Raw genomic sequence first — 15,098 nt, forward strand, 5'->3', positions numbered from 1 at the left:
TAAAGCGAATGTTTTCCCAATGTTGCTGCTCCCAAATTCTATGTTTTTTGTAAAGCTTTGGTGATTCAAATATGATTATTGTCCGTCTTACCCATTATAAACAGTTGACTGGAATACTTGGAGCTTGGATTGTGTTTTAATGAAATTAAACAGGGTGATTTTTTTCTATATATGGCCATATATGTATATTGGTTGCCTGCTGTCATGTCATGCACATATTGGTAGTGTGCATCATAGCTGGAATAGCTGCTGTCAAAATGCAGCCATATACAATCTTATTAATACTGCCTCAGATAGTTCCACTTCACCCGGTTGAGTGCATGCGATTTATATAAGACTGGTAAATTAACAATCCTTGTGCAACACTTTGAATGTAGTAGAACACTGAAAGATCAAAATTCACAACAAACGCCATCCGGAAATAGGATCCAATGAATCCGATAGCAAAAATAACAGAGAGACAGCTTTAAATGGTTGAAATGTCCAACACGCGTGAGTTTGACAATTGCTTGGTTTTGACGCCAGCCAAAAATAGAGCTCTAAGCCATTGTCATGGTTACAATGAGTCACTGTGGCTGTTACATAATGATGCATGGGATGCAGCTCCCTGTCATTGTCAGGGACATGTGGCCTCCCTAATTACCACTGTAAATCAACAGTATATCCACAGTGGCTGCCCAATGACTTTATGATACTGATGACCATTGTGACTTGACGTTGCGCACTGAACCTGTGTGTTTAGCTGTGGTTTCTACTTTCAGGAGTGCACGAAGGTAATCCTAGTATCTAATGAGGCAGATGGCATGCGGAGTGGTGTGGGCTTAATCTGAATGTGTATTTCTGTCTGGGGCGTTAAACAGGATGTGAGGCCTGTAAACTACTCTTTGAAAAAATGTCAGTCATTAACCGGCCTTGGAAACAACCTTTTGTGTGGTAAAGGCCTTGTACAGTTCAGTACAGGGGCGGGGTCAGCCCAGCCCGAGTTCCCTATTTTACCACTAGAAACTAACTGTGTGTTATGCATCAGACCTCAGAACTTGTTACTTCCCACATATTCTATGACTTTGGAATGAAGTAGGATCCAAATCTGAACAATTGGAAAATGTGTAAAATGCACCCACCACAAATATTCAACCCTCGACCCTCCTCTTCACTCTACTGAAGCAATAGATATTTTCTTCTTAGACAAAAGCCATTTTGTTAGTTGAGTGTCTGGACTTCACTTGAGCGCAGCAAGGACATTTGGATATGAGAAATGTTCATATCATCTGGTGTATTTGATTTTCAAAAGTGGAGCAACGCAGACCAGGCTCCCTAAAGTGATATTGACATACAATGGGGTGATTGTGTCCCACACTATCTCTTCTACACATGATCTAAGCCTAAGGTAGCCTAAATCAAAGGAGAAGCTACAATGTCAATGTCCTGAGGGAGAGAACCAAAGCTTTTTCAGGGAAAAGTACAGAGACATGCCAAAAGCAATATCTAAAATAATTTGACAAAATGCAGAATATTGAAGTTAGCAATAAAAACCGCACAACGACTGCATCTCCTCTCCCTGTCTGTACCTCAGCTCTGAAAAATAGTTTTGAGTGGGGAGGGAACTTCCTCGTGGCTAGACTGTGCGTGTCATAGACAGCATGTGTGAGAAAGAGAGACAGACAGAAAGCGCGGCACAGCCACACAGCCAGCCCAGCAGCACAAGGGCAAGCAGGCGGCTTCTGGGTCCTGATCTTCGGAGGCAGCCGCATTGAAATGCTCTTGGCCTTGATACTTCTTCCCAGTGCGTCCCTGATCCAGAGGTCTGGCTGCTGTGTTGCTCTTCAGTTGTTGTGCTTTGTGTGTTGTCGGTCCAGCTTGCCTCAGGCCGGAGTCAGTGTTTCTGAAGTGGGAGGGAGCCTGCTGTTTACAGGGCAGTGACAGCGTCTGAGAAGGAGTCCTTTTACATTCTGTGATTGAGGCTGCTCAAGACCAGTGTTTTTCCCCCCCTGTAAGTACAATTCTAAATGAAACTCTGTCCCTCTGTTTTTATTCTATCTTCTCACGGTGTTTGACGTCTCAGGCCGTTACCATTTTGAGCTGTGTTTCAGAGACCTCACGTGAGAGGTTCTGAGAATTGTAGGCTGTTTGAACAGGAAATTTTCAAGAAATGTATGGAGAGTGAACCAATGAACTTGAAAACTTACAAACCATATATGTCAATCTATTAAAACAGTTGTAGGTGACTGCTATATTCACTGTAATATTTTCTTTGGAGTATTGGCTATTTAAAGGCTGACGGAGGTTGAGGCAGGCCCTGTCCTGAGATACGTAGAGCAGAACACAGCAGAGGATGTGATGAAGCCGGTTGATATTCAACCCAACATCCTTTCTACAGCCCTCTGCCAAACTCAGACCAGCCAGGAATCAGGAGTCACCCACTGCCCACACTTCTGTTGTAGTGGTGGAGGTTGAGAATAATTTCAGCTCTGTCACACTAATGTTAGCTAGATTATATTCTGCTAGTTATATGCTTTTTTTAAGACTAGGCATGTTTTCTGCATATATGTATTCCTTGAAAAAGCCTACATTCGAGAAGCATTTTGTTAAGTAGCATTTTGTATGTAGCAGATGTGAATATCCATCAGTGTTAATATCAGAGTTATGGGTATAGAGGGTAACCACTAAACACATCTATTTGTAATGAGCAGCGTCTGTTAGGAAGTTGACAGGAAGTCAGACTAAGCATTGCCTCATCATCATAAGCGAGGGGGCGGGAGGTGGTTTTTTCCTTGTTACTATCCTTAGTCTGTCAGTCATTTGTAGTGTTGATATGTGGAGAGATGTGTTGGCTTTAACTTAGCTTTTAATACAAAGCATTCAAGCAACATAAGAATTTTGTTTCAGTCGCTTTTTGTTTTTGATAAATGACACAACAGCTGATTTATAACCCAATACGGTAGCTATACAGTTGTGCTCAAAAGTTTGCATACCCTTGCAGAATTGGTAATATATGTACCATTTGTAAAGAAAACATGAGTGAGCAGGCAAAACACGTCTTTTCTTTCTTATGGGATTCATGTTCAACTGTAGGTCATAACAAAATGGCACAATCATAAAACAAAAAAATGAACTGACCCCTGTTCAAAAGTCTGCATACCCTTTGTTCTTAGCATCAATGAGGGCGTTCAGTCTTTTGTAATAGTTGTCTATGAGGCCCCGAATTCTTGCAGGTGGTATAGCTGCCCTTTCGTCTTGGCAAAATGCCTCCAGGTCATGCAAAGTCTTTGGTCGTCTTGCATGAACCGCACGTTTGAGATCTCCCCAGAGTGGCTCGATGATATTAAGGTCAGGAGACTATGATGGCTACTCCAGAATCTTCACCTTTTTCTGCTGAAACCACTGGAGGGTCAACTTGGCCTTGTGCTTGTCGTGCTGGAAAGTCCAAGTGCATCCCATTTTCAGCTTTCGTGCAGTAGAATGCAAATTGTCTGCCAGTATTTTCTGATAACATGATGCATTCATCTTGCCATCAACTTTCACAAGATTCCCCATGCCTTCAGAGCTCACACTCTCAAACATAGCGCTTATAGTTGTGCGCATAAAGCTCTATTTTGGTCTTGTCATTCCAAATTACAGTGTGCCAGAGGCTGTGAGGTGTGTCAAGGTGTTGTCGGGCATATCGTAACCAGCCTTTTTTGTGGCATTGGCGCAGTAAAGGCTTTTTTCTGGCAACTCGACCATGCAGCTCATTTTTGTTCAAGTATCGTTATATTGTGCTCCTTGAAACAACCACACCGTCTTTTTCCAGAACAGCCTGTATTTCTCCTGAGATTCCCTGTGGGTTTTTCTTTGTATCCCGAACAATTCTTCTGGTAGTTTTGGCTGAAATCTTTCTTGGTCTACCTGACCTTGGCTTGGTATCAAGAGATCCCCAAATATTCCACTTCTTAATAATTGATTGAACAGTAATGACTGGCGTTTGCAAGGCTTTGGATTTCTTTTTATATCCTTTTCCATCTTTATAAAGTTCCATTACCTTGTTAAGCTGGTCTTTTGACAGTTCTTTTCTGCTCCGCATGGCTCAGTATCTAGCCTGCTCAGTGCATCCACATGAGAGCTAACAAACTCATTGACTATTTATGCACACAGGTGTGGGAAGTTACCCTTTAATTGCCATTTTCACCTGTGTGTGTCACCTTGTGTGTCTGTAACAAGGCCAAACATTCAAGGGTATACAAAACTTTTAATCAGGGCCAATTGGGTGATTTCTGTTATCATTATGATTTTAAAATCAGCCAAACAACAATGTGATATTAAATGGCTTCATATGATCAATATCCTTAGTTTTTTTGCATGATTAGTCAAATTTTCAAAATCAATGCCAAAATGTCACAGTTTCCACCAGGGTATGCAAAGTTATGAGCACAACTGTAAATTATTGTAAAGCAGTGCAATTTTTTTTTAAGTAAATCGTGTATGTCATCTCAGAACAGACAATAAATTGTACTTGACTATGGTGATGTGCTATATGTGCATGCCTTAGGGTCAGCATTGAAACCTCTGGATGCAGTGTTGCATTTTATTACTGGTGCGAAACCGGCTTCTATACGAGGGTCTGGCAGCTCTAATTCTATTCATATTCACCGTCTGGACTGTTATGAAAAGGAAATAGTCGCCCTGGGGAAATAGTCACCACAATAGGCTTTAAAGCTAAACCTAACACGATGTAGAGACTATACTGCTTCAGTACATGAGTGGTAACTGCTTCAGTATTGATTTTCAGTAACTGTTGACAATACATTTTTGAGCTGTACTAAAACGTATGGAACCGTGACCCTCAAACTGCAATACGTACCATACCGTGGGTTAGGTTTACCGTTACATCCTTAGCCTTGACCATCTCTACCAGTACTTTAGACGCTACGAGGTGCAAACCACTAGTTCGGAAAACCATGAGTTCTGAAAACAGTATTTTTGACTGATGAGACAGATTAACATCTACCAAAGTGATGGCAAGGATTTAAAGGTTCTCAGCACATGTCATGTATCTAAAAGGGTTGTTATGGGTTGGGCACTTTGGTGTGGCCCTCGTGGTCACTGGAATCGACTCTCTTCATTGAGGATGTAACTACTGCTGGCCGCAGAATGTGTTGTGCAGTGTAGATAAACATGTCTGCTTAAGTAAATGTGAATGCCTCCAAACACATTGGACAATACTTCATTATAAGCAAGACAAGGACCTCAAACATACAGGGAGTTTTCAGGGCCAAAAAGGGGCACATTCTTGATGGGTCCAATTGATCCAATTGAACATACCTTGCATTGGCTGTAGATGGGATTTAAGGAAAAAGAACTGAAACAAACAACAACTGATGATGGCTGCTGTACAAGCCTGGCATCACCAGAGATAGTGCCCAGCATCTGGGGGGTCACAGTCGGTCTCAGCGTATGTGTAGTTCACTTGGTTAAAGCAGGGCACTTGCAGTGCCAGTGTTATGGTTTCAAGTCTTATGGGGGGCCAGTATGTCTCTTGAGTTGCTGAAATGGAAATGTAAAACGTACATATATTTTTGACTATGGTGGGGTCCTTGACAAAATGTTTAAAACCCCTGGATTACAGGAAGTGTTTCAATCATACCTTAAAACAGAACTGATAAATGTTAGTTTAGTGTGGATTGTTTTTATCCCTTTCTAAGAATTGAAAAACAGAAAAACCCTATAAAATCTCTTTATTTGGAATCCCCTCTTTATTTTTGTGAAAGTATTTACATCTTCTTCCTGTCAAAGACAATATAATTATGGAAAAGAGCAACCCAATACTTAGGGTAGTTACTTTGGTAACTAGAAATCATATTCTACTTTTTAATTTGTGGATTTGCTGCTGACCAACATCCATATTTAGCCTAGCTTTCTCAGTATACCATCTAGTCATTGTTTCCTGCTAAGATTTTGTGTTTAGTGAAGCAAATGTGTGAAGCAAAATGACGGAAAACTGCTGTCATCAAGTTAACGTCCATTATATTACTTATATTTTATAGTTCTGTCTGTCCATTTCTCTCTCTCAGTACAATTTTTTTTTTGTCCTGCAATACTACAGACGTGAAAACAAATTAGTCTCATGTGTCTTTGTCAGTATGCAGCCTTATCCTTAACTGTAGCTCTGAGGCTCTAAGGGTTTATAAGAGTGCTTTTCCAAGTTATCAGCTGTAGGTGACTCAGTGTTGTTGCTCGCTAATTGTGTTAACATTGATCACTACTCGACTCGAGATCAAATGAATACAACTATACTCACTTAGGTATGAACAAATCTGTGTTTTCACAAAGCTGGGACAATTACTACGCTATAACCATAAAATACGTGTATTTTTTGTAGAAAACTGTAATCTTTGCAGATGTATATGGGGCAATTTGTTGTGAGTTATGAACAGACATTACTGCAGTGTTTGTTTCCTAAATTTCTGTTATTTCTACACTTCACTTTCAACTTTAAAAGCACTCTTAGCTTTTCCTCATTTTTGTCTCATTTCCTCATCTTGTGCTCTAGAAACATGTTTTGCCAGCTTCTGGTTGTTACTGCCTTTATGAATGTGATAATGATTTGGCCTGCAGTAGCTAGCTTAGGACCTGTCTGTGGATAGATAGATTAGTGAGCCCTAACAACAGCATATAACGCAGGCATGCACAACATTCTATTTAATCCAGGCTACAGGCTTTATCTAATTACAGTGTAATTTAAAAGTTTCTTAAGGAGACAGCCATATTGTCAATTAACCTGGGTTAAAATGGTTAGAACAGTAGGTTGGTTAAATTTGATCTGGAAGACCAACTTTGATCCTTGGTTTAAAAAAAATAAATAAAAGACTGTGGGGAACAGATTGTGACTCTACTACTGGATCTCAAACCTTTGGCACTGTGACCACCTAAAGTGTTTCTACATTCCCTCTGACTCTCCAGATGATCAAAAGACCTTGCTTCTAGTTTCAGCTCAGCCATAAGCAGCCACAAAAGTTGTGGGGAAAATGGTCAGACTTTTTATCACTTTAAATGTGCTAAAGACCTTGCATGTTGAGGCCTTGAGAAGGCCTTTAGACATTATCATCTTGATTAGGGTAATTGTTATTTGCTTCAAAATGCAATTTTATTTGTTTGAATTCCAATGTATCTTTTATTTTCCTACAAGTGACCACAAGCCTGGTAGGGACCTGGTGTGTTGTTTTGTGTTATGTTTGGTTTGTCAGTCCCAGTAGTGTAGACAAGATCTGATCGGACAGGACTATGTGTTTTCTCAGCTCTGTAACAGGATGTGTACTGACCAGTCGGGAGCTGATAATTTCACTACCTTAGCTGCACTCTCACTCTGCTCAGACTACCTGCTGTTGGCTTGTGTCTTGTATGTCTTGGCATATGCAGTGGAAGCACAATATCTGCTAAACCCTTTACTCACTCTCCTCTGTTGCAGACACTCTATTTTACAGCTGTTCCAAATCCAATATCGATTTTTTTTGTCCCTGTACAGAAGTCCCTGTACAGAACTTTCACTTTGTGTAAAAGAAATGAACATGTTTAGCATAGTTTTTTATGGACATGCACTATTAAATACAGGAAACTCTAGAAGGATTGGAACTATTGATACTGATGAGCAAAAACAGCTGTATTAACTCAAATTATTTATATGAATAAATTAAACAACTGTATTATGACCTTCCATGGCTTGCTGTTTCACCGCGGTAAATATCTGAGGTAACATGCATGTCAAATACACTTACCATCATGTGAAAAGAAACAGACAAGGTTGTTGACCTGCATAAATCAGGTAATGATTACAAAACAGGTAATTAGGTACGAAACTGGCTATAAACCTAAGTATGATTAACAAAACAGTTGAAAACATCCAAACATTGTCAACATATCAATGATTACATTTTCAAATGTTATTAGTAAATAAATGATGCACTGCTGTTGAAACAGTAGAAACAGATGTCCCAAGAGTAGATTCAACACAAGACAAACAGGATCTCCAGACTTTATGGTTCAAAGTATTCCTTTGTACTGCAGTGTGCAGTCTGTTGTACTGGAGATAGTGGTGACTCCAGGTCTAAAGAAATAACACAGTCTGACCTTCATTCATGTCTGAAGGCACTAGTGCCTTTGACCAAGGAAGATGAGCTGGAATAATGTAGGTTACTACTGAGGTGTTTTTAAAATGTGTGCTTTGCAGTTGGAGACTTTATCAGATGATCTTTACATTTAACCTATAAGGTTTACTGGGAAGGCGCTAGGCCTCTTTTAGGGGTGTTTTAACTGCAAGTGGTTACTACTTAGACCGACTCCTGATTGGTCAATCAAAGGTTTCTGAGTTTGATGCAGGTTGGACATATTTTGTTGAAAAATTCATATTTTAAATCTGTAAATGTTTTACCGGTATAATAGCTGAGTAGTGAGTGGCACACAACGTGAAGTTACATTGCATTTTCTTTTGTTTATGGCTTTTAACATGGGGGGCACATAAATTCCTCTTTCACTTGCCCTATAAAAAAATCCACTTGTCCCGGACAAGTCTTAGTGTTGAGCCGTTTAGTGCATCTTGCCCCCAGCACAGTGAGGAAGATGGTTTGGGAGGCAAAGAAATATCCAAAAAGGCCACTGATGAGTTACAGAACTTGGTTGCATTTTGAGGCTACGTCCTCCCCAGCCTTTTGTGCACAGGTGTATGATCAGGGTTGTCAGATTTCATTGTCAGCATACCATTAAAAAAATGCGGACTCTCCCACACAGACATTACTTTTTTACTATACAACCCTATCTCTAAATCCTCCTAAGCTAATTTTTGTCATAAAAAATTGCCCAATTGGGCTGGTAACCGCGAATAACAATGTTGAAAAAAAAAAAGAGAAGCTAGTCAGACGGTGATACTCACAAACACTTACCCAGTGATTTGTGACCAAGAAAGAAAAATGCCCTGCTTTCCAGCTAGTTAGCAAATGACGTATCTATGCTAGCAAGACTACAGTGGGGAGACCAAGTATTTGATACACTGCTGATTTTGCAGGTTTTCCTACTTAAAAAGCATGTAGAGGTCTGTAAGTTTTATCATAGGTACACTTCAACTGTGAGAAACAAAATCTAAAAAAAAATCCTGAAAATCACATAATATGATTTTTAAATAATACATTTTCATTTTATTGCATGACATAAGTATTTGATCACCTACCAACCAGTAAGAATTCCGGCTCTTACAGACCTGTTAGTTTTTCTTTAAGAAGCCCTCCTGTTCTCCACTCATTACCTGTATTAACTGCACCTGTTTGAACTCGTTACCTGTATATAAGACACCTGTCCGCACACTCAATCAAATAGACTCCCACCTCTCCACAATGGCCAAGACCAGAGAGCTGTGTAAGAACATCAGGGATAAAATTGTAGACCTGCACAAGGAGCTTGGTGAGAAGGCAACAACTGTGGGCGCAATTATTAGAAAATGGAAGGAGTTCAAGATGATGGTCAATCTCACTCGGTCTGGGGCTCCATGCAAGATCTCACCTCGTGTGGCATCAATGATCATGAGGAAGGTGAGGGATCAGCCCAGAACTACAGGCAGGACCTGGTCAATGACCTGAAGAGAGCTGAGACCACAGTCTCAAAGAAAACCATTAGTAACACTACGCCGTCATGGATGAAAATCCTGCAGCGCACGCAAGGTCCCCCTGCTAAAGCCAGCGCATGTCCAGGCCCGTCTGAAGTTTGCCAATGACCATCTGGATGATCCAGAGGAGGAATGGGAGAAGGTCATGTGGTCTGATGAGACAAAAATAGAGCTTTTTGGTCTAAACTCCTCTCGTCGTGTTTGGAGGAAGAAGAAGGATGATTACAACCCCAAGAACCCCATCCCAATCGTGAAGCATGGAGGTGGAAACATCATTCTTTGGGGATGCTTTTCTGCAAAAGGGACAGGACGACTACACCGTATTGAGGGAAGGATGGATGGGGCCATGTATCGCAAGATCTTTTCCAACAACCTCCTTCCCTCAGCAAGAGCATTGAAGATGGGTCGTGGCTGGGTCTTCTAGCATGACAATGACCCGAAACACACAGCCAGGGCAACTAAGGAGTGGCCCCATAAGAAGCATCTCAAGGTCCTGGAGTGGCCTAGCCAGTCTCCAGACCTGAACCCAACAGAAAATCTTTGGAGGGAGCTGAAAGTCCATATTGCCCAGCGACAGCCCCGAAACCTGAAGGTTTTTGTCTTGCTTTATGGAGGAGTGGGCCAAAATCCCTGCTGCAGTGTGTGCAAACCTGGTCAAGAACTACAAGAAACTTATAATCTCTGTAATTGCAAACAAAGGTTTCTGTACCAAATATTACAAACCCGATTCCATTATCACTTTAATGGAAAAATAAGTTGATTTTAAATTTCATGGCATCAATACATCTCAAAAAAGTTGGGACAAGGCCATGTTTACCACTGTGTGGCATCCCCTCTTCTTTTTATAACAGACTGCAATCGTCTGGGGACTGAGGAGACAAGTTGCTCAAGTTTATGAATAGGAATGTTGTCCCATTCTTGTTTAATACAGGCTTCTAGTTGCTCAACTGTCTTAGGTCTTCTTTGTCGCACCAAATATTTTCTATGGGTGAAAGATCTGGACTGCAGGCTGGCCATTTCAGTACCCGGATCCTTCTATGCAGCCATGACATTGTAATTGATGCAGTATGTGGTCTGGCATTGTCATGTTGGAAAATGCAAGTTCTTCCCTGAAAGAGACGACGTCTGGATGGGAGCATAGAACTTGGATATAACTGTCAGCATTGATGGTGCCTTTCCAGATGTGTAGCCTGCCCATGCCACACGCACTCATGCAACCCCATACCATCAGAGATGCAGGTTTCTGAACTGAGCGCTGATAACAACTTGGGTTGTCCTTGTCCTCTTTAGTCCGGATGACATGGTGTCCCAGTTTTCCAAAATGAACTTCAGATTTTGACCACAGAACACTTTTCCACTTTGCCACAGTCCATTTTAAATGATCCTTGGCCCAGAGAAAACGCCTGCGCTTCTGGATCCTGTTTAGATACGGCTTCTTTTTTGACCTATAGAGTTTTAGCCGGCAACAGCGAATGGCACAGTGGATTGTGGATTGTGTTCACCGACAATGTTTTCTGGAAGTTTCCCATGTTGTGATTTCCATTACAGTATCATTCCTGTATGTGATGCAGTGCCGTCTGAGGGCCCGAAGATCACAGGCATCCAGTATGGTTTTCCGGCCTTGACCCTTACGCACAGAGATTGTTCCAGATTCTCTGAATTTTTGGATGATATTATGCACTATAGATGATGATAACTTTAAACTCTTTGCAATGAGCCAATATTTGGCATGACATTACAAAATGTCTCACTTTCAACATTCGATATGTGTATCTATATTCTATTGTGAATTAAATATAAGTTTATGAGATTTTTAAATTATTCCATTCCTTTTTTAATCACAATTTGTATCACAATTTGTGTCCCAACTTTTTTGGAATCGGGTTTGTAAGTTCTGCTTTTCTGATGTATCAAATACTTATGTCATGCAGTAAAATGCAAATTAATTACTTTAAGATCAAACTATGTGATTTTCTGGATTTTTGTTTTAGATTTTGTCAGTACCTATGATGACAATTACAGACTTCTACATGCTTTGTACGTGGGAAAACCTGCAATATCGGCAGTGTATCAAATACTTGTTCTCCTCACTGTACCTCCTTAAATATGTGGAAATATGCATCTCACTGGTCGAGGAATAACTACAGGTAGCTGAATATGATTGCTGATGTGTCGACTGAATTTGGATTCAGTCACAGGCTGTTCCAACTTGCATGAATTTCATCATGGCAACTCATAATGTGACTCAGTAGTGTGTATGGACCTCACATGCCTGTATGCGCTCCTGACAACATCTGGGCATGTTCCTGATGAGACAGTGGATTGTGTCCTGGGGGATCTTTTCCCAGACCTGGATCAGGGTATCAGTGAGCCCCTGGATGCCACATGGTGGCATCGGATGCTCCAATACATAACGTCCCAGAAGTTCTCAATTGAGTTCAAGTTTGTGGGAACTTGAGGGCCAGTCAGTGGCATCAATGCCTTCGTCATCCAGGAACTGCCTACACACTCTGACCACACAAGGTTGGGCATTGTCCTGCACCAGGGCCCACTACACCAGTGTAAGGTCTGATGATTGGTCTGAGGATTTCATCCCAGTATCTAACAGCAGTCAGTGTACTGTTGGCTAGCACGTGGAGGTCTGTGCGACCCACCAAGGACATGCCTCCCCAGACCATCACTGACCCATTGCCAAACTGGTCATGCTGGATGATGTTGCAGGCAGCATAACTTTCAGAATGGTGAATCCAGACTCTTTCACATCTGTGAACCTGCTGTCATCTGTGAAGAGAACGTGGCACCAATGGCGGACCTGCTAATTCTGTGTTCTCTTGCAAATTCCAATGAAGCTGCACTGTGCAGGGCTGTGAGCACAGGTCCTACTGGAGGACATCGAGTCGGGCCCTAATGCCAGCCTCATGTAGTTTGTTTCTGACAGTTTGGTCAGAAACATGCACACCAGTAGCACGCTGGAGGTCATTTTGTAGGGCTTTGGAAGTGCTCCTTTTATTCCTCCTTGCACAAAGGAGCAGGTACTGTCCTGCTGCTGAGTTGATGAGTTCTTCAGCCCTGTCCAGCTTTCCGCGTGTAACAGCTCGTCTCATGATATCTCCTCCATGCTCTTGAGTCTGTACTGGAAGACACAGCAAACCTTCTTGCGACAGCACGTATGGATGTGCTACCCTGGAAGAGCTGGACAACCTGTGCAACCTGAATGGGCTGGAGGTACCACATCATGCTACCAGTAGTGACAAGGACACTAGCAAAACGCAGAACTTGAGAAGAATCAGTCAGGAAGGATAAGGGGAGAGCAATTGTCTGTGGCACCACCTGCAAATCCTTTCCCTTTTTAGGGGTTGTCTTGCTGTTGCACCTGTTGCACCTGTTGTCACTTTCAATTGCACCAAAACAGGTGACACTGATTCACAATTACTTGTGCCTCCTAACTAGGCTGATTGATAAATCCAAGTTTCATTGACTTGGATTTATACTGTGATGATTGTATTCCTTTCATTTTTTTAGCAGTGTATTATCTATGTTCCGCACAAAGAACAAATCTTTTGACTCATTTTGTTTATTTGTGTCGGTAACACCCTGAGCACACTTGAACCCCCCTTTCAGCAAACAATAAATGACTCAGTCATTCTCAAGTTTTTTTTTAGGTGAAACAGAAACTTGTTTGTAGTTTCTTGAAAGCAGATTATTCATATTATTCAATAATCAATACATGGAATTAATGACCAAATCCTGCATCCAGTTATCAGTCCTAACCATGTCTTTTCCTTCTCAGCTACTCCCTATATATTTTCAGTAGTTTATTATTTTCATGTTGTACAATACTACAAATGTAAAACATGACAATTACACAGCCAATTTATGAATTGTCACAGTGCCATAAATTGTCTATAGGTGACATGAATACGTTATTGAAAAACTGAGAGGAGTCCATTTCTCCAAATGAATAGGCTATGCAAACGGCGCGTCCTAGCAAGTCTTTTCCAGGGGTTCTAGTGGGGCTATTGTGTTGATTTTAATGCCAATGCATAGCTCTAGTCCCCTATTTTACTGAGATATAATGTTTCTCTATAGGTGACATGAATAAGAAAAACCAAGAGGAGTTATTAGAAAAAGAGGAGGTCCATTTCTCCAAATGAATAGGATACAAAAACAGGGTGTCTTGGCAGGACTCTCCCAGGGATTCTAGAGGGGCTATTGAGTTGATGTCGAATGGTCCAGTAGCCTATATTGTTTGTATTATGTTTCAATAAAAGCCTAATTAAGTTGAATGGTCATGGATATCTTGTATTTCATTTGTATGTTCATTCAAATTCAAGCAAGGCTCTGATCATTCATCTGGGAGTATTTCGCATTCATCCATTGACGTCATGCATTCAGTGAGGGGTGATTAGCGCCTGGGTACCATTAGCAGCTGCCTGGATACCTACGCTAAGTGGCGCGTGCTTTTGGTGGATAAAATTGGAAAACGGGGTAAAAAAAACAGTAAATATTCTCTAAATAGTTTTCCATTTGTGAGTTTAGAATTGCATCAATAGAACTGACAACAGAACAATATAATATACACCTATTTAGGAGAAGTCATGGAAGTAGGAGTTTTATTTTTATTACAAACTCTAACACCAATTGGCATAGGTATTTGGCAGTTGTAGTGTTAAATGAGTGTTTAAAAAATTGTGAACTGCACATAACTACTATCAAACTGCTTCAAAGGCCATGTCTAAAGCAAGGGTCAGAAGTGTATGGGAAGTGTTCTGGTATTTATTATACTATTTACACCTGTTTTTCTCTCTCTCGCACCCCCACACATCATAGGCTGTAAATATAGCAGACAGAGCCATGCTGAAAGGGGGCACCTCCAAAGTGGGGCTGCCCAAGCCTGGGCTTCAAGAAAGGGCCAAGCAAGCCTCGCTTGCCCCTTCTACCACCTCATCCATCACAGCGACAGGTATAAAGACCTCCAGATCCTCCAATACCCTGGCCACAGATCTGCGCCTCAGCAGGGTGAGTTGAAGCAAATGGTTCGTTTTGCTGAGTCATTCCTATACCCAGTTACCGTAGCCATGGGAAGTGCTGTAGCCCCCCCAACACAGCCATACCGGCCCCTGACGGGATTCCGTTAGTTCGTCCTTCGGCAAGACGGGCAGAAGAAATAAGAAGATAAATAAGCTGTGGGATTTCTGACCTGAGGGGTTCTTAAAAGGACGGAGACAGGACAACATTATGTAGAATGAGTTATCTCTTCGTGTGTCCCCAAGATGCCGTTCCCTCATATCTCACAATAGTACAGTATACAGAGTGCTTTTACACTTCATTGCCATTTAGAATTGCCATTTGTACTTGCATTTGCCTCATTGCACAACCATCCATCCCACTTGTAACATATATAATACTTAATTCTTGTAAATGTTTTGCCCTCCACTTGCCTTCATTGCACATTTACAATTGCCGTTTGTAA

The 15,098-nt window shown here is 41.3% G+C and overlaps 1 long non-coding RNA gene across 2 annotated transcripts in view; it reads left to right on the forward strand.

Moving 5' to 3' along the window:
• The first annotated feature begins 1,667 nt into the window (after nt 1-1,667).
• specc1 overlaps nt 1,668-15,098 on the forward strand; it is a 109,388-nt gene continuing 95,957 nt past the window's right edge. For both annotated transcript variants that reach the window (XR_002196966.2, XR_002196965.2), the window contains exons 1-2: nt 1,668-1,990; nt 14,456-14,644. This is a non-coding gene — a long non-coding RNA (sperm antigen with calponin homology and coiled-coil domains 1). The remainder of the gene's footprint in view (nt 1,991-14,455; nt 14,645-15,098) is intronic.

The sequence above is a fragment of the Esox lucius genome, chromosome 7, assembly GCF_011004845.1.
Source record: "Esox lucius isolate fEsoLuc1 chromosome 7, fEsoLuc1.pri, whole genome shotgun sequence".
Taxonomy (NCBI): domain Eukaryota; kingdom Metazoa; phylum Chordata; class Actinopteri; order Esociformes; family Esocidae; genus Esox; species Esox lucius.